Raw genomic sequence first — 23051 nt, forward strand, 5'->3', positions numbered from 1 at the left:
CCGGAGCCTGTGCTCCGCAACGGGAGAGGCCACAACAGTGAGGCCCGCGTACCGAAAAAGAAAAAAAAAGCAACGGGTGACCTCTATTATCATTGGTGGATCTGTGTTAATGGGAGAAATAAATAGAGCAGAAACAACTGAACTGAAGGAACTATCAACTAATAGTCCAAAGATGGGCAAAACGTCAAACCAAAGAAGTGTTTGTCTTCTCCAAATGCAATTTCAGAATGAGGAATAAGAGTGTTGCTAAGAGCAGCTTGGCTCAATGCTAGGGTCCTGCTCCATGTAAAAGGTTGTCCACCGAGCTAAAGGAAGCTGCTGCTGCCTCGTGGTCTTTAGAAACCCTGGCTGGCCCCACCTGCTGTGATTTCAACTGCAGGTCAACTATCTTCCTTCCAGAGGGGTCAACTAGGGTGGAGAATTCCAGAGATGGACCTGGGCTGGCTCTGCCACAACTCACTCTCCAAGTGATGCAGACAGATGGAGGGCTGGGGCATCCAGGCCACTCAGCATGGGGAGGATAGGTAAGAGCACAGGCTCTGGTCTCAGAAAGATCAGAGTGTGACACTTGGTATGGGACTTATTGGCTATGTGACCTTAGTATGTCACCTTACTCCTCCATGCCTTCTCCCCTTGTCCATAAAATGTGATGATAATAATATCTACCTCCATGTGTTTTCTTTTTTTGTTTTTTGTTGTTGTTGTTTTGCGGTATGCAGGCCTCTCACTGCTGTGGCCTCTCCCGTTGCGGAGCGCAGGCTCCGGACGTGCAGGCTCAGCGGCCATGGCTCACGGGCCCAGCCGCTCCACGGCATGTGGGATCTTCCCGGGCCGGGGCACGAACCCGTGTCCCCTGCATCAGCAGACGGACTCTCAACCACTGCGCCACCAGGGAAGCCCTACCTCCATGTGTTTTTGATGCTGATTTTACGAGCTCCTGTATATGATGAAGTGCTTGGCCAAGTTACGGCATAGTTTAAAAATAAAAAAACAAGAGAACTGGTGGAGGTGCTGCTCAGTAGGCAGCTCTGGACAGGTGTGAGCACCACGTACCTCAGTGGCACAGCAGAGAAGTAAAGGGAGAGGTGAAAAGTGTCCAGAGAACCACTCTCCTCACCTTGGCAAATTTGTGTACGTCTTAGAGGCTCCTCCTAACAGGGCCATCGTGGCCACAAGTGCAGAGGCAGAGGTCAAGGGGAAGGTGTGCAGTTTTTCTGGCTTTGACATGTACTCTGTTCCCCAGCTTAACAGGGCAACCTGCAGCCACTGGGAGACAGGGACTGTGTCAGCAGGGTAGTCTAGCCTGAACTGAAGCCCAGCTGCACTCCCTCAGATTCCCATGGAGTAACCAACCTCACCAGAAGAAGACCAATATAACTCCCTCTATGAAGTGAGGGCCGTGTTTAATCATGCCAGAACCGAGGCAGCAGAAGGTAATGAGGATGGGACGTCTCAAGCCGGGTTGCGACCTGGCCCTTCTAGCTACTCCATTATCATACAGAAAGCTGGAACTGGCTGGCATTCGGTAACAGCTGCCAATTACGGAAAGCTGGGAATTCAGAAACGTGAAAGTAAGGTATTTCCTACATTCCCGATGAATGAAAAAAAGAGAAAAGACAAAAATGGCAAACAGGGAGTCAAAGAGGGAGCATCAATACAGATCCTACAGACAATAAAAGCATGATAGGGAAGTATCATGAACAAATTTATGCACATAAATTCTACAGCTTAGAAAAAGTGGACAGATTTCTTTTAAGACATAATTTATCAAAACTCACTGAAGAAGATATTGATAACCCAAATAATCCTACAGCTATTAAAGAAGCTGTATTTGTAGTTAACAACCTTCCCAGAAAGAAAATGTCAGACCCATACAGCTTCACTGGCGAATTCTACCAAACACTTAAGAAAGAAACAATATTAACACTTCACAAACTTTCCTCAAAAAAGAAGGTAGGGCTTCCCTGGTGGCGCAGTGGTTGAGAGTCTGCCTGCCGATGCAGCGGACGCGGGTTCGTGCCCCGGTCCGGGAAGATCCCACATGCCGCGGAGCTGCTAGGCCCTTGAGCCGTGGCCGCTGAGCCTGCGCTTCCGGAGCCTGTGCTCCGCAACGGGAGAGCCCACAACAGTGAGAGGCCTGTGTACCGCAAAAAAAAAAAGAAGGTAAACACTGCGCAACTTATTTTATGAACTCAGCATTACCTTAATATAAAAGCCAGACAAAGATATTATAAGAAAATTATAGACTGGAATTCACTGGTGGTCCAGTGGTTAAGACTTCATGCTTCCAATGCAGGGAAGGCAGGTTCAACCCCTGGTCGGGGAACTAAGATCCCACATGCCATGTGGCCAAAAGAATTGTCTTTTCTAATTTAAAAAAAAAGAGGATTTAGTTCAAGATGGCGGAGTAGAAGGATGTACTCTCACTCCCTCTTACCAGAGCACCGGAATCACAACTAACTGCTGAACAATCATCAACAGGAAGACAATGGAACTCACCAAAAAAGACACCCCACATCCAAAGACAAAGGAGAAGCCACAGTGAGACGGTAGGAGGGGTGCAATCACAATAAAATCAAATGCCATAACTGCTGGGTGGGTGACTCACAAACTGGAGAACACTTACACCACAGAAGTCCACCCATTGGAGTGAAGGTTCTGAGCCCCACGTCAGGCTTCCCAAACTGGGGGTCTGGCAACAGGAGGAGGAATTCCCAGAGAATCAGACTTTGAAGGCTAGCGGGAGTTGATTGCAGGACTTCAACAGGACTGGGGGAAACAGAGACTCCACTCATGGAGGGTACACACAAAGTAGTGTGTGCATCGGGACCCAGGGGAAGAAGCAGTGACCCCATAGGAGACTGAACCAGACCTACCTGCTAGTGTTGGAGGGCCTCCTGCAGAGGCGGGGGTTGGCTGTGGCTCACCACGAGGACAAGGACACTGGCAGCTGAAGTTCTGGGAAGTACTCCTTGGCGTGAGCCCTCCCAGAGTCCACCATTAGCCCCACCAAAGACCAGGTAGGCTCCAGTGCTGGGTCGCCTCAGGCCAAACAACCAACAGGGAGGGAACCCAGCCCCATCCATCAGCAGACAAGCAGATTAAAGTTTTACTGAGCTCTGCCCACCAGAGCAACAGCCAGCTCTACCCACCACCAGTCCCTCCCATCAGGAAACTTGCACAAGCCTCTTAGATAGCCTCATCCACCAGAGGGCAGAGAGCAGAAGCAAGAAGAACTACAACCCTGCAGCCTGTGGAACAAAAACCACATTCACAGAAAGACAAACAAGATGAAAAGGCAGAGGGCTATGTACCAGATGAAGGAACAAGACAAAAGCCCAGAAAAACAACTAAATGAACTGGAGATAGACAATCTTCCAGAAAAAAAATTCAGAATAATGATAGTGAAGATGATCCAGGACCTCGGAAAAAGAATGGAGGCAAAGATCGAGAAGATGTAAGAAATGTTTAACAAAGACCTAGAAGATTTAAAGAACAAACAAACAGAGATGAACAATACAATAGCTGAAATGAAAAATACACTAGAAGGAATCAATAGCAGAATAACCAAGGCAGAAGAACGGATAAGTGACCTGGAAGACAGAATGGTGGAATTCACTGCTGCAGAACAAAATAAAGAAAAAAGAATGAAAAGAAATGAAGACAGCCTAAGAGACCTCTGGGACAACATTAAACAACAACATTTGCATTATAGGGGTCCCAGAAGGAGAAGAAAGAGAGAAAGGATCCAAGAAAATATTTGAAGAGATTATAGTCGAAAACTTCCCTAACATGGGAAAGGAAATAGCCACCCAAGTCCAGGAAGCGCAGAGTCCCAGGCAGGATAAACCCAAGGAGAAACATGCCAAGACACATAGTAATCAAATTGGCAAAACTTAAACAAAGAAAAATTATTGAAAGTGGCAAGGGAAAAACAACAAATAACATACAAGGGAACTCCCATAAGGTTAACAGCTGATTTCTCAGCAGAAACTCTACAAGCCAGAAGGGAGTGGCATGACATGTTTAAAGTGATGAAAGGGAAGAACCTACAACCAAGATTACTCCACCCAGCAAGGATCTCATTCAGATTTGATGGAGAAATCAAAAGCTTTACAGACAAACAAAAGCTAAGAGAATTCAGCACCACCAAACCAGCTCTACAGCAAATGCTAAAGGAACTTCTCTAAGTGGGAAACACAAGAGAATTAAAGGACCTACAAAAACAAACCCAAAACAATTAAGAAAATGGTAATAGGAACATACATATCGATAATTACCTTAAAAGTGAATGGATTAAATGCTCCAACTAAAAGACACAGGCTAGCTGAATGGATACAGAAACAAGACCCATATATATGCTGTCTACAAGAGACCCACTTCAGACCTAGGGACACATACAGACTGAAAGTGAAGGGATGGAAAAAGATATTCCATGCAAATGTAAATCAAAAGAAAGCTGGAGTAGCAAAACTCATATCAGATAAAATAGACTTTAAAATAAAGAATGTTACAAGAGACAAGGAAGGACACTACATAATGATCAAGGGATCAATCCAAGAAGAAGATATGACAATTATAAATATATATGCACCCAACATAGGAGCACCTCAATACATACGGCAACTGCTAACAGCTATAAAAGAGGAAATCAACAGTTAACACAATAATAGTGGGGGACTTTAACACCTCACTTACACCAATGGACAGATCATCCAAACAGAAAATTAATAAGGAACCACAAGCTTTAAATGACACAATAGACCAGATAGATTTAATTGATATTTATAGGACATTCCATCCAAAAACAGCAGATTACACTTTCTTCTTAAGTGTGCACGGAACATTCTCCAGGATAGATCACATCTTGGGTCACAAATCAAGCCTCAGTAAATTTAAGAAAACTGAAATCATATCAAGCATGTTTTCTGACCACAACACTATGAGATTAGAAATCAATTACAGGGAAAAAACGTAAAAAACACGAACACATGGAGGCTAAACAATATGCTACTAAATAACCAAGAGATCACTGAGGAAATCAAAGAGGAAATCAAAAACTACCTAGAGACAAATGACAATGAAAACACGATGGTCCAAAACCTATGGGATGCAGCAAAAGCAGTTATAAGAGGGAACTTTATAGCAATACAATCCTACCTCAAGAAACAACAAACATCTCAAATAAACAATCTAACCTTACACCTAAAGCTAGAGAAAGAACAAACAAAACCCAAAGTTAGTAGAAGGAAAGAAATCATAAAGATCAGAGCAGAAATAAATGAAATAGAAACAAAGAAAACAATAGCAAAGATCAATAAAAGTAAAAGATGGTTCTTTGAGAAGATAAACAAAACTGATAAACCATTAGCCAGACTCATCAAGAAAAAGAGGGAGAGCACTCAAATCAATAAAATGAGAAATGAAAAGAGAAGTTACAACACACACCTGAGAAATACATAGCATCCTAAGAGACTACTACAAGCAACTCTATGCTGATAAAATGGAAACCTGGAAGAAATGGCCAAATTCTTAGAAAAGTATAACCTTCCAAGACTGAACCAGGAAGAAACAGAAAATATGAACAGACCAATCACAAGTAATGAAATTGAAACTGTGATTTAAAATCTTCCAACAAACTGAAGTCCAGCACCGGATGGCTTCACAGGTGAATTCTATCAAACATTTAGAGAATAGCTAACACCCATCCTTCTCACACTCTTCCAAAAAATTGCAGAAGGAGGGACACTCCCGAACTCATTTTATGAGGCCACCGTCACCCTGATACCAAAACCAGACAGAGAAAATTAAAAAAACAAAAATTAAAGACCAATATCACTGATGAATATAGATGCAAAAATCCTCAACAAAATACTAGCAAACAGAATCCAACAACACATTAAAAGGATCATACACCATGATTAAGTGGGATTTATCCCAGGGATGCAAGGATTCTTCAATATATGCAAATCAATCAATGTGATGCACCATATTAACAAACTGAAGAAGAAAAACCATATGACTGTCTCAATAGATGCAGAAAAAGCTTTTGACAAAATTCAACACTAATTTATGATAAAAACTCTCCAGAAAGTGGGCATAGAGGGAACCTACCTCAACATAATAAAGGCCATATACGACAAATCCACAGCAAACATCATTCTCAATGGTGAAAAACTGAAAGCATTTCCTCTAAGATCAGGAACAAGACAAGGATGGCCACTCTCGCCACTATTATTCAACATAGTTTTGGAAGTCCTAGCCACGGCAATCAGAGAAGAAAAAGAAGTAAAAGGAATACAAATTGGAAAAGAAGTAAAAGTGTCGCTGTTTGCAGATGACATGATACTATACATAGAGAATCCTAAAGATGCCACCAGAAAACTACTAGAGCGAAACAATGAATTTGGTAAAGTTGCAGGATACAAAATTAATGCATAGAAATCTCTTACATTCTTATACACAAATGATGAAAAATCTGAAAGAGAAATTAAGGAAACACTTCCATTTACCACTGCAACAAAAAGAAGAAAATACCTAGGAATAAACCTACCTAGGGAGACAAAAGGCCTGTATCCAGAAAACTATAAGACACTGATGAAAGGAATTAAAGATGATACAAACAGATGGAGAGGTACACCATGTTCTTGATTTGGAAGAATCAATATTGTGAAAATGACTATACTACCCAAAGTAATCTACAGATTCAATGCAATCCGTGTCAAATTACCAATGGCATTTTTTACAGAACTAGAACAAAAAATCTTAAAATTTGTATGGAGACACAAAAGACCCTGAATAGCCAAAGCAGTCTTGAGGGAAAAAAACAGAGCTGGAGGAATCAGACTCCCTGACTTCAGACTATACTACAAAGCTACAGTAATCAAGACAGTATGGTACTGGCACAAAAACAGAAATATAGATCAATGGAACAGGATAGAAAGCCCAGAGATAAACCCACGCACCTATGGTCAACTAATCTATGACAAAGGAGGCAAGGATATACATTGGAGAAAAGACAGTCTCTTCAATAAATGGTGCTGGGAAAACTGGACAGCTACATGTAAAAGAATGAAATTAGAACACTCCCTAGCACCATACACAAAAATAAACTCAAAATGGATTAGAGACCTAAATGTAAGACCAGACACTATAAAACGCTTAGAGGAAAACACAGAACACTCTTTGACATACATCACAGCAAGATGTTTTTTGACCCACCTCCTAGAGTAATGGAAATAAAAACAAAAATAAACAAATGGGACCTAATGAAACTTAAAAGCTTTTGCACAGCAAAGGAAACTACAAACAGGACGAAAAGACAACCCTCAGAATGGGAGAAAGTATTTGCAAACAAATCAATCAACAAAGGATTAATCTCCAAAATATATAAACAGCTCATGCAGCTCAATATTAAAAAAAGAAACAACCCAATCCAAAAATGGGCAGAAGACCTAAATAGACATTTCTCCAAAGAAGACACACAGATGGCCAAGAGGCACATGAAAAGCTGCTCAACATCACTAATTATTAGAGAAATGCAAATCAAAAGTACAATGAGGTATCACCTCACACCAGTTAGAATGGGCATCATCAGAAAATCCACAAACAACAAATGCTGGAGAGGGTGTGGAGAAAAGGGAACCCTCTTGCACTGTTGGTGGGAATGTAAATTGATACAGCCACTATGGAGAACAATATGGAGGTTCCTTAAAAAACTAAAAATAGAATTACCACATGACCCAGCAATCCCACTATATACCCAGAGAAAATCATAATTCAAAAAGACACATGCACCCCAAAGTTCATTGCAGCACTATTTGCAATAGCCAGGTCATGGAAGCAACCTAAATGCCCATCGACAGGCGAATGGATAAAGAAGTTGTGGTACATATATACAATGGAATATTACTCAGCCATAAAAAGGAACGAAATTGGGTCATTTGTAGAGACGTGGATGGATCTAGAGACTGTCATACAGAGTGAAGTAAGTCAGAAAGAGAAAAACAAATATCATATATTAATGCATATATGTGGGAGCTAGAAAAATGGTACAGATGAACTGGTTTGCAGGGCAGAAATAGAGACACAGATGTAGACAATAAACGTATGGACGCCAAGGGGGGAAAGTGGCGGAGGGGAGGGGGTGGTGTGGGATGAATTGGGAGATTGGGATTGACATGTATACACTGATGTGTATAAAACCGATGACTAATAAGAACCTACAGTATAAAAAAATAAATAAAATAAAATTCAAATAAATAAATAAATAAAAGAAAATTATAGACTAATATCCAGCATGAACACAGACTAAATGTGCTTAAATTTTTTAACAAATAGAATTCAGCAATATAAGAAAAAGGATACTATATCATGACCAGGTGGGGTTTATCCCAGGAAAGGATAAATAAGGTTGGTGTAACATCTGAAAACTAAATAGCGTAATTCACCAAATTAACATACTAAAAAAGAAAACCCAAGCGATCATCTCAATAGACGCAAAAGAAGATCTGACAAGATTGAACGTCCATTCATTATAAAAAATACTCAGCACACTAGAAATAGAAGAGAATTTCCTCAGTTTGATAAAAGGAATCAACAAAAAACCTAAAACTAACATCATACTTAACCGTGAAAGATTACATGCTTTCCCTCTAAAAATGAGAACAAGGCAAGGACATCTATTCTTACCACTTCTATTCAATATTTTATTGAAGTCCTAGACAGAATAATTAATTAGAAAAAGAAATTTAAAGGCATAGAGATTGGAAAGGAGACATAAAGCTGTCTTTATTTGCAGATGACATAAGGGTCCACACAGAAAAAGAATCTATAAATATATTACGTAGAATAAGTGAGTTTATCAACATCACATGGTAACAGGTCAATATGCACAATCAATTGTATTTCTATGTATTAGCAGTAAACAATTGGAAACTGAAATTTTTAAAAATACCAATTATAACACACCATCAAAAATATTAAATACTTAGGAAAATGTTGAATAAAATATGTGCAAGACCTGTTCACTGGAAGCTACAAAACTGCTGAAATAAATTAAAGAAAACCTAAATAAATGGAGAGAGACATCATACATGTGGGTCAGAAGACTCCTTATTATTAAGCTATCAATTTTCCCAAAATTGATCTACAGATTCAACATACTCCCAGTGAAAACCCCAGCAGGAGTTTTTGTAGAAATTGATAAGCTATTTCTAAAATTTATGTGGAAAGCAAAGAACCTAGGATATCAAAATAATTCTCAAAAAGAGAAAATTGAATGACGTACTACGTGATTTTAAACAGAAAAATTGTGAATAACTAGGATTAGTAGAATGATGTCACAACATTTTACAAAGACAGATCTTTCCACTTCCCTAATAAATATTTATCATTCATAATTTTAAACACAACAAATGACCCATTAAGAGTAGCCATTTACTATAATTTTATGAGTTTTACAATTGCCAGATTCCCATCCAAAGATAATAATGATTCATCTTTCCCCTTTATAAACTACTAGTCATGCGCAAAACTCCACAAATGCTGCTTCCTTGGAACCATCATCTCTGGAGTTTTACAGATGATACTTCCTAACTACTTTCAACAACTTACTTACATGAGGAAAGAGAGACACAGTGTTGAAAAGTTTCAGTGATTATTATCAGAATCAGAATTAACAGACACTTCCATTATTAAGTGTTTACTGAAAAAAAGCCAGACAGTAAGTTAAGTACTGGACATACATGATCACACTGAAGAAAATTCGTTGCAGTGAAAATGAAAATCACAAGGGGACGACGAATCAAAGGACAGACTTTTACCTGTGTTTCTCTCAAAAGATTTAGCACACAATTGCACATGTGCTTTAAATACATCAAAATGTGTGTTTCATTCATCTTTAAGGCAAAAGTATCAGGTAAAGATGAGAGGTGAAGCAAGAAGAAAGAAGTCTTGCCGGTCCTAATGCATTTGTTCTCACTCTGCCCTGAACCACCCCTGAGTGCCATAGCAAACTCACAGGATATTTCACGTCTTCTGGGGAAACACAGCGATACTTGATATCTGTTGGACACCTTGAGAACGAGCTCTAGGCCATTCACGGTTTCAAAATCAGATTGCACTACATTCTTTTGATGAGTCCATATTTTGCGAATTTGGATTTCTGGTGGTCTCTGTGATTAAAAGAAAGTACTGTACAAAAATCAATGTTGAACTGGAAATGGGTTGGCAGTGTCCAATCTGATTCCAAGATTTGAGAGGCTGTGTGGCTCCCAACAGGTGTGCAAAGATCATTTGTATTAATTTTGTAAGTAATTGTGGTTATTGAATAATGAAATTAAAATATCATTTTTCTTTTCTTTTTTCTTTTTTTGTCAAATGACTAATAGGTTACAAGGACACAAAAACTTATTAAGGTGTTGGGACCTAATTATAATACTTGATAAATGGAACTGTCAGATCCTTCTTTTGGCCTAGGTGCCATGAAAAATTACTGAGACATCAAGGGTGCCCACAAACCATGAAGCTTTGGGAACCTTGGCCAGGTCTCCTGGGCTCTCTCCAGTGGATAATCCTGAATCCCAGCACAGCTACAATAATCCAAAGCATAAGTGGATTTAGAGTGAAGGTAAACAAGGCTTTGCCCTAGAGCCGGCCCGCATTTGCCCTGCGAGGGCTCTAGCAAAGCATTCAGCTTTCCAAAGCAAACGCTTTTGGAAAATCTGTAGAAATGAAATATTTAAACTGCAGCTGGTTGAAACCATTGTCTCCTTCCCTCCGTCACACATCTCCTGTCCTGTCGGAGTGCTGTGGGCATTTGGGGATGTGGCTAAGAGGAAAGTAAAACTAGAGGGATCATTTTGCTTTGCGTTTAATTTATGTGCTTTGAAGTCACTTCTGGCTCTAGTTATCTATCCTGGGACAGAAATAGTTTCCAGGGGCATTGCTACTGCCATGCTGCCAGTGCCCCTACTGCAGGCCACAGGTTGTACAGAGTACGGTGATCTGGCCTGGAAGTATGTGGGTCGTGGAGAAATATGCCAGAGGAAAGACTAAACTAACAATAATAGTAGGAATAATAATAATGACAATAAGAAGAAGAAATAATTCTATTCTCTTCAGAGGAAACATTACAAAATATGTCACATGAAAAGGCGATCAAAGAATCTACAGCCAAAAAATACGGGGGGGCGGCGGGGAGGAGTATTTTAAAGGTGAAAGTGGATCCGGTAGTTACTAACAACATCATGACAGTTTTCTGGGTTTTGTGGAGTTTGTAGAATTTGTCCACTTTAAAAAATTTTAATTTGTGGCGGTTTGTTTTCTGTCTAAATAAGGAATCCTTTCCATGCCTACTGCTGTATTCATAATTGTGAATTCTTTTTCTTAAGAGGGTGCCCCTTTCAGATCCCATAACACTGGACCTGCCAGGCGTAGGTGGGAGTACCAAATCTTGCCCAGGGGCCAGGCCTGGGTCCCACCCTCGTGGCTCCCTGACCCCCCAGAGCACGTGGCTGGCTCACAGTGTTAAGAGGGGGATGCCCGAGCCAGGCCAGCAGGACACCTCAGCTACACCTACAGGACACACCGCCTCTGCCAGCCAGGACTCTCAGTGACCGACAAGTCACCATGGCCAGTGTGCCATGGATACACTTGATTTTTAATTGTTTTTATATTGGAGTACAGTTGATTTACAACGTCGTGTTAGTTTCAGGTGTACAGCAAAGTGATTCAGTTATACATATCTATACATATCAACCTACATCTAAATCTATATATATCTGTTCTTTTTCAGATTCGTTTCCCTTATAGGGTATTACTGAATATTGAGTGTAGTTCCCTGGGCTATACAGTAGGTCCTTGTTGTTTATCTATTTTATACATAGTAGTGTGTATATGTTACTCCCAAACTCCTCATGTATCCCTCCCCCCAACCTTTCCCCTTTGGTAACCATAAGTTTGTTTCCACTGTAGGAGGACCAAGGCGGCCCTCCAGGGTGGCCCCCGCTCCACATCTGGCTACAGTTGGCCTAGAATTGGATCTGGACGCTCTGTCCCTCGGCCCCGTCCCTTGGTCCCTTGTCCCTTCTCCATGCGGAGCTGCCCACCCTCTCCCACCCCGGCTTAGCAGCTCAGGTTCACAAACCCAGAGTGTCCGAGGGAGACAGGAAGGCCAAGCTGGACTCCAACCTCGGAACATTCTTAGCAGGGTCAGCAAGGCTGGGTAAGGTCGCAAGGCTCCTTGTTAATGCCAGAGTGACCCCAGAGCAGACCTGGCCTCCAGTCCCGATTCTCTGCCCCTCACAGCTGTGTCGCTTCAGGCAGCGGCTCTGCCCGTCCAAGCCTCATTCTCCCCTCCTACAACATGGAGATAATACCACTACTTCTGGGAGCTGGGAGTCCTGAATGAGAAAAGCACAAAAAGCACTAAACCCCATGCCCGTCTTGAGGCCACGAGCTGGGTTCTCACCTCCCAGTTCTCACCCCTGCACTCCCCGGTGCATCTCAACACCTCCAAAAGGCTCCTCCCACACTTCTGAAACTTCTAAGAATCCCACTTCTACATTCTAATTCGGGCAGGTCTGGCCCATTTTCGGTGTCTTCCCTGAGTAAGTGCCACTTGGGGTGCATGAACTTACTGCAGGACCCCCAAGAACATCCCCATCTCCTGTCTCATCCACAACTCCCTCCATCACGTGGCTTTGAGTCCCCAGCTCTATCTCCCAAGATTCCTTAATGCACACTCTCCACTCCTGCAAACCTGCAGGGAGGATCTTACCTCCAGTCTACAGAGATGGGGAAACAAACGGAGGATCAGAGAAGTCAAGCACGATGCTCAAAGCTTCAGAGCTGGCGAGCGGCCATCTGTCTGGCTCCCCAGCTGGACTCTTTGCTCTGCCTCTGTGGCCTCCCTTCCAGGTCCCAGCCCTTTCACCCAGCCTCCAGTCCCCCGCAGCTCTTGCAGTTGTGGGGACACACTTCCCACTTCCAGGCCCGAGAGCTCAGAGCCAGGATTCAAGATGAACAACGCAACCTCCCCTTCCAGCAAGAACAATCGCGCTCTCCAAATTCTCAACAGAGTTGGTGAGCCGGGCTAATTGGGAAAACAAAACACAGTATATTCGAGGGAAAAGAAATAAATCCTCCTTTATTCAACGGGAACAGCATGTTCTCAAAAACCGTCCCACATTTAGGACCAGCTAGATAATTTGCAGAGCCCAGTGCAAAAGGAAAACGTGGAGGGCCCTTGTTCCAAAATTATTAAGAATTCCAAGCTGGTCACAGCAGGGCATTAAGCCAGGGGTGGGCTCCTCCTGAGGGGGTGGCACACCCATGAGGCTGGCCCTGCCTACTTTCCAAACTCATCTGTTTTAAAACCCAGAGTGCACATGAAGTACTGAGAAGCACCACACGTGCTCAGGACCTGATGGAGATGTTGCCCTAATCTGGCTGAGCCCAGGAGCCCACAGGCAGTCAGTCTATAGGAGCCGAGGAAACGTCCCATACGCTAGCGGGCAGACACCCCCCTCCTGTGATCTAAGATGCCTGGTACAGCTCACACTCCGTGAGGCAACCCGTGCGACCGCGGCAAGCCCCTCGTGCCGAAGGTTCCTCTCTTTAAAATAAGGAGGCTTAATCGGGTGGCTTCCAAGGTCCCTCTCGGCTCCACAGAGAAAGGGAAGAACTCACTTGTGATTTTTCACCTAATTTCTTCAACTTTAAACGCCAGCAAAGTCAGTCATACTTTAAAGACTACTAATCGTAGCAAGTCGACAAGATGCAGGGGAAAGGACAAAACGGGAAGAAAGCAGCTCGGCCAGAATGATGGCTGGATTCATCCAGGGTCTACTTGCCAAAGGACTGTGGCAGGCTGGTCAGGGCAGCCTCCCTCCTGCTCGGCCCCAGTCCCCCTGACACTTCCGGTCCAGCCCTCTCTTCCTTCCGTGTGTGGACCTGGGCATAAGTGACAAAAGAAATAACGTTCTTTTGAAGGCAAGGGCACATATGCATTGTACAGAGGTTGGAAGTGAAAGCCAATGGAAAACATATTCGCATTTTCATTTGAAGGACCAGAAGAAGTAATGACCCCTGAGATGCCAGCTTGGACCCGCAACTGCTCTGAACTCAAAGTCCTACCCAAAAGCCTTGGGAAATTTCTCTTGGCCTCCAGCAGACACAGCCAGCCAGTCTCCCACAGGCTCAGAAACTGTAAATAAAGGAGCAAACACAGCAGGCTTCCAGTGGGGTGTCACGGAAACTTAAAATAGCCTTCGGGAATGGCTCAGTTGAGTAAGGGGTCTGGGACGCACTCCTCACCTGTCATCAGCCACCCTCCCACAGCCAAAGCACCCCGAGCAGGGGCTCCCCATGTGAGGTCCAGTCTCTGGAACCCCATCCTCCAAGGACCAGCCTAGATTCAGGCCTAGAAACCAGTGATGCCTCAGAATGCACTGCCATGGGGGTGTATGCCGGAGGCTGTCCTCTTCTTCACCTTGAGAGGGTCCCAGGGTCACATCTGAGTATTTCTCTGTCCCTAGTATGGCGAGATTAAAAGTAACTACAAAGAGGCTACTTGCCTGGTAAATAAATCCAGGCCCAAATCCGGAGGGGACCCCCCCCCCAGGAGGAAATGATTACACGTCCGGCACATCATCCGCGTGGGCCCAGGGGTCTGTTCTCACCGGGCCCATTCCACTCACTGTTCGGCACCTTTACCTAGAGGCCAAGTGGAGCCCGGTGAGGCTGGGGTGTGGGAGTAGGGGGATGGGAACGCTGGGCACCACACTGCCCTGAGCCAAAGGTCCCTCTCCTTCTGCTGGGGATGAAACAGCAGAGAGAATGAGGGCTGCAGGCCAAGGCCAGCGGATGGGGAGGCCAGCCGCGGGCACCACGGAAAGAGAGATGCTGGAAGACTGAGCTTCACCCTGAACAGCGGGCCCTGCCACGACTTTTGATGGCAGGATTGGAAGGTGGCCTCCACAACTCTGGCCAAGCGCGGGCACCCGAGGCCCGAGTAAGACACCTGTGCCAGGTGTGTAGGCGCATGGAGACAGGGCCAGGAAGCGGGCGTTTCAGTAACCCGACACCTCGCAGCTAGGAGGGGGGCTGGTCCACATCCAGGGAAGGCAGCAGGATGCCTTTTCACTAAGAAAGGCTCCTTTGTGAGGTTGCATGATGAATTCGAGAATCACCTTGAGGGGCACAGGAGGAGGAGGCCAGACCAGCTGAGGGGGAGACAGAGATCAGGCGGGCTGCAGTTAAAGGAGCCGGGACAGCAGAGAAACCCAGAATGCTTCCTCTTCTGCCGAACTTTGACTGCTTTCTCCCTGAGGGTCAGGAGACAAATCAATTTAAACAGGTCCCTAATGGCTAAGGATGCATGAAGTGCAAAGGGGACGGGGCCTCCTTTTTGCAAGAGTGGTTGCCTGGGGGAGAAAAAAAAAAAGCGTAACTCAGTGACCGCAGCAGAGATGCCCTGCAAGACTCATCTTCTCCATGCTTTCAGTTTGAGTGACTGGATTCTGTCCGTCCCCCTCCATTAAATTCCAAGGAAAACCTGTCAGCCACGGCTCCAACCCAGAGTCTGGCCCAACGCTGGTCTGGAGCGTGGAGACAGCAGAAACAGAAGCGAGACCTTGCACATTCCAGGAAACCAGACCCCCATTCTAATCGGTGCTGCGGCTGCAGATTCCAGGGCAGAGGGGCCCGTGCAGCTAGGTTTCTCTGAACCCTGCAGGGAAAACGCTCAGGAGAGAGAGGCATCACTTGGCTGTGACCAAGGCAGCCGGCTGACGTCTACAATCACCTTAAAGTCCTGTACCTCTCAGGGCCACCGTCTGCAAATCTAAGTGAGACAGATCGAAACAGAAAAGACACAGCTTTGGAATCAAGCTTCCCACAGCCAAGGGCCCTCAGCCCTATTTTTGTCAAAAGAAACTGAATTCGCAGGTAGCAACTGTTATTTTTTTTTAAGATGCATAATTGGATGATGGACCACTACACTCTCTGTCTTTTGCAGACAAATGAAGAAGTAAAATTCAGGAGAGTTACGTGTGACCCATTTCTCTGCTCCTAATGAATAAAGGAGGCAGAGGGGGGAGGAGCCCGGGAGCCTGACCTCAATTTCCAGCCCACACCGGCACTTCCAAGGCCCGGCAGCCCCTGGCTTTCCGGCGCGGTCTCTCAGACGGCTCAGAGCGGGAAAAGCTCGCCTGATGCCAGACCTCAGACTGCAAACCCGTCCCCCATATCCATGGGCCCTGAGCGAGTGACTGTTTGCAGGGGCTGGGACCAGGCTGCTGCCGGTGATGCTGGAAAAGACTCAGCAGGTGAAGTGAAGGGGGAGAAAGGCGACCCGAACACATCTAAGCAGCCTCTCTGGAGGAGGAACGGCTTTCGGGGGGCACCCGGCCAGCTGGCCGTCAGTCATACGCACGGCCCAGTTCTCTGCAGCTTCGGCTCTACTGGTAAAAGATGCCTTTTCCAGAACAATGCGTCTATGTCTAAAGGTGCCTGTCATTGATAACCGCTTTTCAGTCTCGCTGGCAAAAAAAAAAAAAAAAGGCCTGGCTTGCATCCTCATGGTGAATGCTTGGGTTTGCTGGGTATTGTTGCCTTTAATTGTTGTTTTCTGATCTGTCGGATGTTAGGAAAATAGTCAGAAAAAGAAGTTTCCCATCAGCTCCACCGCACGATTTCTTTTTTCAGAAGTCTCCCGAATGATGCGTCTATCATCATCTTTGGGGAAACAGCTGACTGCTCCGCTCACAAAAACACCATTAACTTTCCTCCTGATTAGCACCTGGCTCCCGTCCTGACCGCCCCAGATTTCTCAGCTGGGTTCCCTTCCCGCTCCAGCTCCTTCCTCCCGGTTGTTGTGTCTGAAGTGGCCAAGGCAGCGCAGGCTCCCGAAGCCTCCAGCTGCGAGCAGCGGGCTGGGCGGTGACGGGTCCATTTATTAAGGGTCTGGGACACACTCCTGAGCTGTCAGCAGCCACCCTCCTGTAGCCCCTGGTCCGGGAGGGTGGGCCTGGGGCTTGGGAAAGGAGAAGCGGGGATGTGATGGTGAAGCAAGGCCCTCCGTCCAGGAAGGGCACAGTTCTTCCTGAGAGGTACCCCCTGCCCGTTTGCTGATGAGCGTTGTCTTCGAGGTGTGAGGAGGGTAACTTGTAAAACTGAGACAAAAGTCAGAAGGAATCTTTGGCTCAAGCGAGAAGTAAAGACCCAAGACAAGCCACTTCCCCTCTCTGGGTCTCAGTTACCTCATCAGTAAGACGAGGGGCAGACTAGACCATTTCCAACATCATTTCCAGCTCCAAAAAAATATCATATGATCTAATAAATCTGAAAAGTGCACTTCCTGATCTTTTCCTTTCAGTATGTAATTCCCATCCTTATGGAATATTCTTATTTTCCAGGCTGGCTTCCTGCATCCTGTGCTCCAGTTTCTTCTGAGCCATCTGAGCCGTCTAGTCACTGTCAAGGTGACTTCTGGGGCTGGGATTAGGATTTCCCCAACAGGAAGAGGAGATAAAATAAAAGCCTGGCCTTACTACATTCACACAACAGAATATTATTGGATCATAAAACGGAATGAAGCATGGACACATGCAACATGGATGAACCTTGAAAACATTACGGTCAGTGAAAGAAGCCAGTTACAAAGGACCACAAATGTATGATTCCATTTATATGAAATGTCCCATGTCCAGAATAGGGAACTTCATAGAGACAGAAAGAGATCAGTGGTTGCCTAGGGCAGAAAGGAAGTATGCGGTGACTGCTAACCGGTACCGGGCTGCTTTCTGAAGTGAGGAAAGTATTCTAGAATTGCACAGTGATGATAGTTGCACTACTCTCTAAGTATATAAAAACTCTGATCTATCCGCTTTAAAAGGGTGAATTTTATGGTATGTGAATAATATCTCAATAGAACAGCGTTAAAAAAAAAGAAAAAAGTCACTGTTTCTTTTGACTTCTTTAATGTGGCTACTAGAGAATTGCATTTTATGTATGACGCTCCAGTTGTATTTCGGTCTATGTGTAACCAAACAATCGAATAAACATATTGCTCACTTTTCCAAACAAGCACAAACAGTCTGGCCTCCTCCTGCATCCTGGACAGAGCTGGCATCCGGGAGGCTGAGTGCAGAGAGCCGTGGGCTGGGCGTCCAGAAACTCAGAGTCTCTGTCACAGCCTGGCTTGTGACCTCAGGCTTTCACATCCCCTCAATGGTCCTGGCCCCTCAATGAAAACACAAGTGTTGGACCAGATGACCTGACGACCACACAATCCCCCTTCCAGTCTGTAATCACAACTCCATCCGCAGGTAAAATCAAACTTTAAAAGTTCTCATTCTACCCCAAACACTGCATATCTCCTAAAAGCAGTCAATCTGGGAATAAAAATCACTTCAAGACAGACCAGGTCATTTACTGACTGAGCAGAGTGACCGTTTTGGTACCATCCTATTCCATGTATCCTGAAGGATTTCTTTCAGGAGAATTTCTTCTTGGCTTCTTCTGCCCCAGCTGTCAGTGACTTAGGAGGTGGGTAACTCTATAGCTGAAGGCAACGGATATGGGTACAACCCCCTGGAAAATAATTTGGCAACCACCTGGAAAAAAATTTATGGCCCGTGGCATACACCAAGGGCCATAAAAGAAACTTAACCTTCCATCCAGTCATTGCACTTCTTAGTATCTATCCCAGAAGAATAACCCTAGATTCAGAAATAACCATGAACACAAAAATGTTTGTTTTGGGGCAAACGTGGCCCAAATGGACACAAAGAAGGACTAGTTAACCAAATGGTGGTAATGCTGGGGACAGAAATGATGAAGCTGCTGGAATAATGGTGGAATCCTGAATCTTTTTTCTTTTATTTGTGATGTGATTAAAGTGTATTTATAACTTTCAAACACTGGCATAGTGCAGTATGCCATCAAACGTATAAATGCATTTCCCATGACGTCTAAACAGTACGGTGAAAAGAGATTCAAAAGAGTCTTTATGCTGAGAGAGGAAAATCAGGCCACAGCTTAAAAGACATTGAAGCATCTCAGCCCTGGTTTATCTGGTGTGCCCACCACTATATTTATACTAATTTTTTTCTTTTTAGCAAGAGCACTGTAATTATGGTTCAAGGGCATTAATAGGTGCTTAGAACTCTTGGGAGGAGAAGTCAGTCATTATACGGATAGCTTTTTGTCATCTTCCAACCCAAGGAGCTTATTTTTGGCGGGGGTGGGGGAGGAGTTTTCTTTAGCATCATTTTGTAATGGGAGACTAAGTGAAAGCACCCACTGTTTCTGCCTCATGGGAATCGTGTGCATGGACCCCAGCCTCTCCCAAATAACCCCCTGCTTTAGCAGGAAGGTACAGCTGAGGAGGGAAGGGCTCAAGGGCTCTACCTTGGGCCTCAGGATGGAGCCCACACTGACCCACCATCCTCCTGCCCCGATGAGCTAAGCAGCTTGTGAGAGTCGTGTTCCCTTTGGGTGCCTCTCTCTGAAGTGAAGGGTTGGGTTATGGGACCTGCGAGAACCTTCCACACTCAGATTTTGTGCACTGGGATTCTGTCCACAGCCAACTGGTGTCTTTGGCCAGTCAACAGCGTCTCTGCGAGGGCAGAAGTGTCCTTGTCCACAAAATCCCAGAAAACATGAAAATGGAGAGTTGATGTGGTTAGAGATGGGTTGTGGAAGGTGAGGGCACAGCTGTATTTTTCAGAGGATGAAGAACTATATGGCTGACCAAAGGTGAGCGTTCCAAGAGAAGAGCCTTGGATGAGAGTGTTCTAGGACCCCACAGACAGAAAGGGATCAGTGCGCATGGGGCCTTTCTAGATGGTCTCAAACTCTTGCCCTTCCTCCTATGCCTTCTGTGCTATTATCAGACTTCTCCTCCTGGGTTTTTTCCAATGAGGGCTGAACCACATTGGGCTACATTTTCCAGAGCCAAAAAGGTCAAATTGGTGGAGAAATGTCAAACTAGGACCTCAGAAACCCCAACTCAGGCCATTTCTTGACCAGTAAATGTTCAATAGAAACTTAGCCTGAAAACTCAGCATGCGGACCACAGGCTCCCTGGTAAAGAGCACACGCTCTCTGTGGTGGAGACACAGAGATGGTTGTGTGGTCAGAACCCAGGTTTCCACAAACTGGGAGGCCGTAAAGGAGACAGCAGTTCAGGGCTCCAGAGTAGACTCCAGAGACATCAACATCCATCTTCCAGGAACTGATAGACCAAGCAGGCAGAAAATCAGTAGGATATAGTTGACCTTATCAATCCACTAGACCTAATTGATGTTTATGAAACACTCCACCCAACAACAGCAGAAGATTCTGCTGTTCACATGGAACATTCACCAAGAGAGACCGCATCCTTGACCAGAAAACACATCCTAACAAATTTAAAAGACAAAAAAGAAAGAAGAAGAGAAATCACACAAAGCACGATCCTAGACCACAGTGAAACTGAGCTAGAAATCAATAACAGAGGCGAGCTGGAAAGCCCGCAAGTATCTGGAGATTAAGGAACACGCTTCTAAGTAACACCTGGGTCAAAGACATCTCAAGAATAATCTTGGAGTGAGGCAGACTTGGGTTCAAATCCTGGCTCTACCTCCCTCTACTGGGTAGCCTTGGACAATTATCAGTCACTTCCTGGAGCCTCATCTCTTCCCAGCTGGAGAACGGAACGATGCCCCTCCCTCCCTGGGTGACGGTGAGGGAAGCACGAGTTTGGCCCATAACACAAAGAGCACAGTGCCCAGCTCCCAGAAAGCACCCAGTGGTGGTAGCTCTTCTGGTCACTGTTCTGCCCACTGATGCTTCCTACCACCTGGCTGTCCTGGAGAACACTGTCCCTGTCCCCCCGTCCCCCAGGCTAGCTCACCCTCTGCCAGAGAAAAGCAGACGTGACTGCTGAACGTTGAGCCTTCCCTCCTCTGCATCCAGTTGGCAGCCATCGGCCGGGACAACCCCAACTGGCAGAACCCTCTGTGTCCATCCATCCCCCCCCCCGAGCAGGGGTGCCGCTTGGAATACTGGCACCGAAGAGACAGCGCCCCTAGCCCTGGGGTGTGAGATGGCTCACCTGTTGGACGATCTAGTAAAATCTCACCCGAGCCTATGTGGAAGGGAAGCCTACCACGAATCGCACCAAACTCTCAGAGAAAAATGAAAAAATAAAACAGTTTATCAGGCAGACAGGCCTGCCGTCTTCTCCTTGAGATCTGATTGCACAACTAATGAAAAAGATGTTTCCTGAGGTTTGAAAATATTGCACAAGGCTCTGACTCATTAAGACAGAGCTTATTCAAATTTGAAAATTATTGAAAATTCCAGCCACAACAATACGCCCTCTGAAACCACCATGTGCCCGAGGAGGCACGATGATCTCCTGGTGAGGGACCAGCTGCTGTCACATGACGCTGTGGAGGACTGCTATTACAGAACACACTGACTTGACAATTCGTCCTAGGAATCGAAAATAATAGGGTATCTGTGGGCTCCCAAGCTCTTTTTTTTCCTTAAGATGTGACAAGTCTTTCCTTGTGAGGAATTCCCAAAACATGGAAAACAAAGTAAGCGTCCTTCAGGAAGGTCTTGGGGCTGCTATACACTGCTCTCTCCTGGGCGTCACATACTCTAAGGAAGGTTAATGAGATGACATTTGTGAAATCCCAGGCATTCCAGGCATGCAGCTCTTCATTCAAGAGAAGTCGCACACTTCTCAGATGGTACGGACAACGCCTGGGGGTTTCAGAGGGTGACGACGGGCAACGTGGTGTCTGAGTCTCTCTGCCCAGAGAAGCTTTTCTAACATATTTGTTGGCAAACCCCAAGTCAGCCTCCAGGACACAGGTCCCGCATCACCCTCCTTCTCTGTGACGCCTTCTTTAAGCCACTCACGCACCTTATCCCCAGGGAGACATCATTATAGTGCTTCCTCTACTGAGCGGACTCCTTGACGATGATGACGATGATGATGCTAATTATTATTACAGCTAATACTGATCCAGTTCTAGTAATGCACTGGGCACAGTTCTAAGCACTAAGTTCATATAATGAGGTGTTTCCATCTTTGAACAAACCTATGACATAGGTATGTATGCACCATTATTTTTATAATGATTTTACTGATGAGGAAACTGAAACTTAGAGAGTTTAAGTCACATACGAGAAGTCATCCCTTTACAAAGTGGTGATCTGACTCCTTAAGCCGGGTGTGATATGACCTACTACGAACTTCTTGAGATCACGGGCTACCCAGCCTTTCTCACCTCTGATTCCTTCTATCTGGACCTTCTAAGTACACAGAAGGTGTTCAATAAATGCTCTGAATGAACTTAGAAATAGAACTCATGGCACTAATTCCAAAAGCTGAACTCTGCCCTTCCAGCGGCAACAGACATGCCTCTTCAACGGGAACCATTTGGGATGGCTACACTCTTCTCATTTTCTCTGCTGACATTAATTTTCTCTCTTTTTGTTAACGGCAGAGAAGATGGGGAAGGAAGGAGAAAGGGCTCAGGAGGGATCTCACTCCAGAGGACACATGCAGCCCAGCCTCGGAGCCCCTGGGAAACAGCAAGGGTCACCGGGTTCAGTGGAGCTCACCTCCTGGGGCTGGACATGCCACCGCAGTGGTCACCTGGGGACCTGCAGCAGACAGCACAAAGCTGCAGTACGAGGCAACCAGACCCAAGTGGGCCACAGGCATTCAACCCGAACCCTGGCTTTAACCATCGATAACTTAAGAAAAAGAAATAACTCTTAAAGAAGCCAGCCCAGGCTTTAAAACAAGGATGAGGTTACCACAATTCTTCAGAGACTAGCTTTCTTACAAGAATCACACACCATTCCAGCTGGAAGAGCCCTCAGAGATCACCTGGTCCAATCCCCTCACTGTTGAGGCTCTGAAGGTTCGGGGGCCGGTCACCTGGTCAGGTAACAGCCTAGGCAGGGTCAGAGGCAGTCTCAGCCTGTCAGTCCCTCCACCCCAGCTGGCCTCACCCTCTGCCAAGCTTGATTTCTTCTTC

The 23051-nt window shown here is 45.2% G+C and overlaps 1 protein-coding gene and 1 long non-coding RNA gene across 2 annotated transcripts in view; both read right to left on the bottom strand.

Annotated features, from left to right (window-relative positions):
* Nucleotides 1–23051, bottom strand: part of HTRA1 (HtrA serine peptidase 1) — a 57579-nt gene that overhangs the window by 29651 nt on the left and 4877 nt on the right. The gene's annotated exons all lie outside the window — the stretch shown is intronic.
* On the bottom strand, nucleotides 13124–21097 carry LOC141276780 (uncharacterized). Its single transcript, XR_012326867.1, has 2 exons — nucleotides 15195–21097; nucleotides 13124–14536 (listed from the first exon to the last, which is right to left on the bottom strand). It is a non-coding gene; the product is annotated as an uncharacterized lncRNA (long non-coding RNA).

The sequence above is a fragment of the Tursiops truncatus genome, chromosome 16 (assembly GCF_011762595.2).
Source record: "Tursiops truncatus isolate mTurTru1 chromosome 16, mTurTru1.mat.Y, whole genome shotgun sequence".
Taxonomy (NCBI): domain Eukaryota; kingdom Metazoa; phylum Chordata; class Mammalia; order Artiodactyla; family Delphinidae; genus Tursiops; species Tursiops truncatus.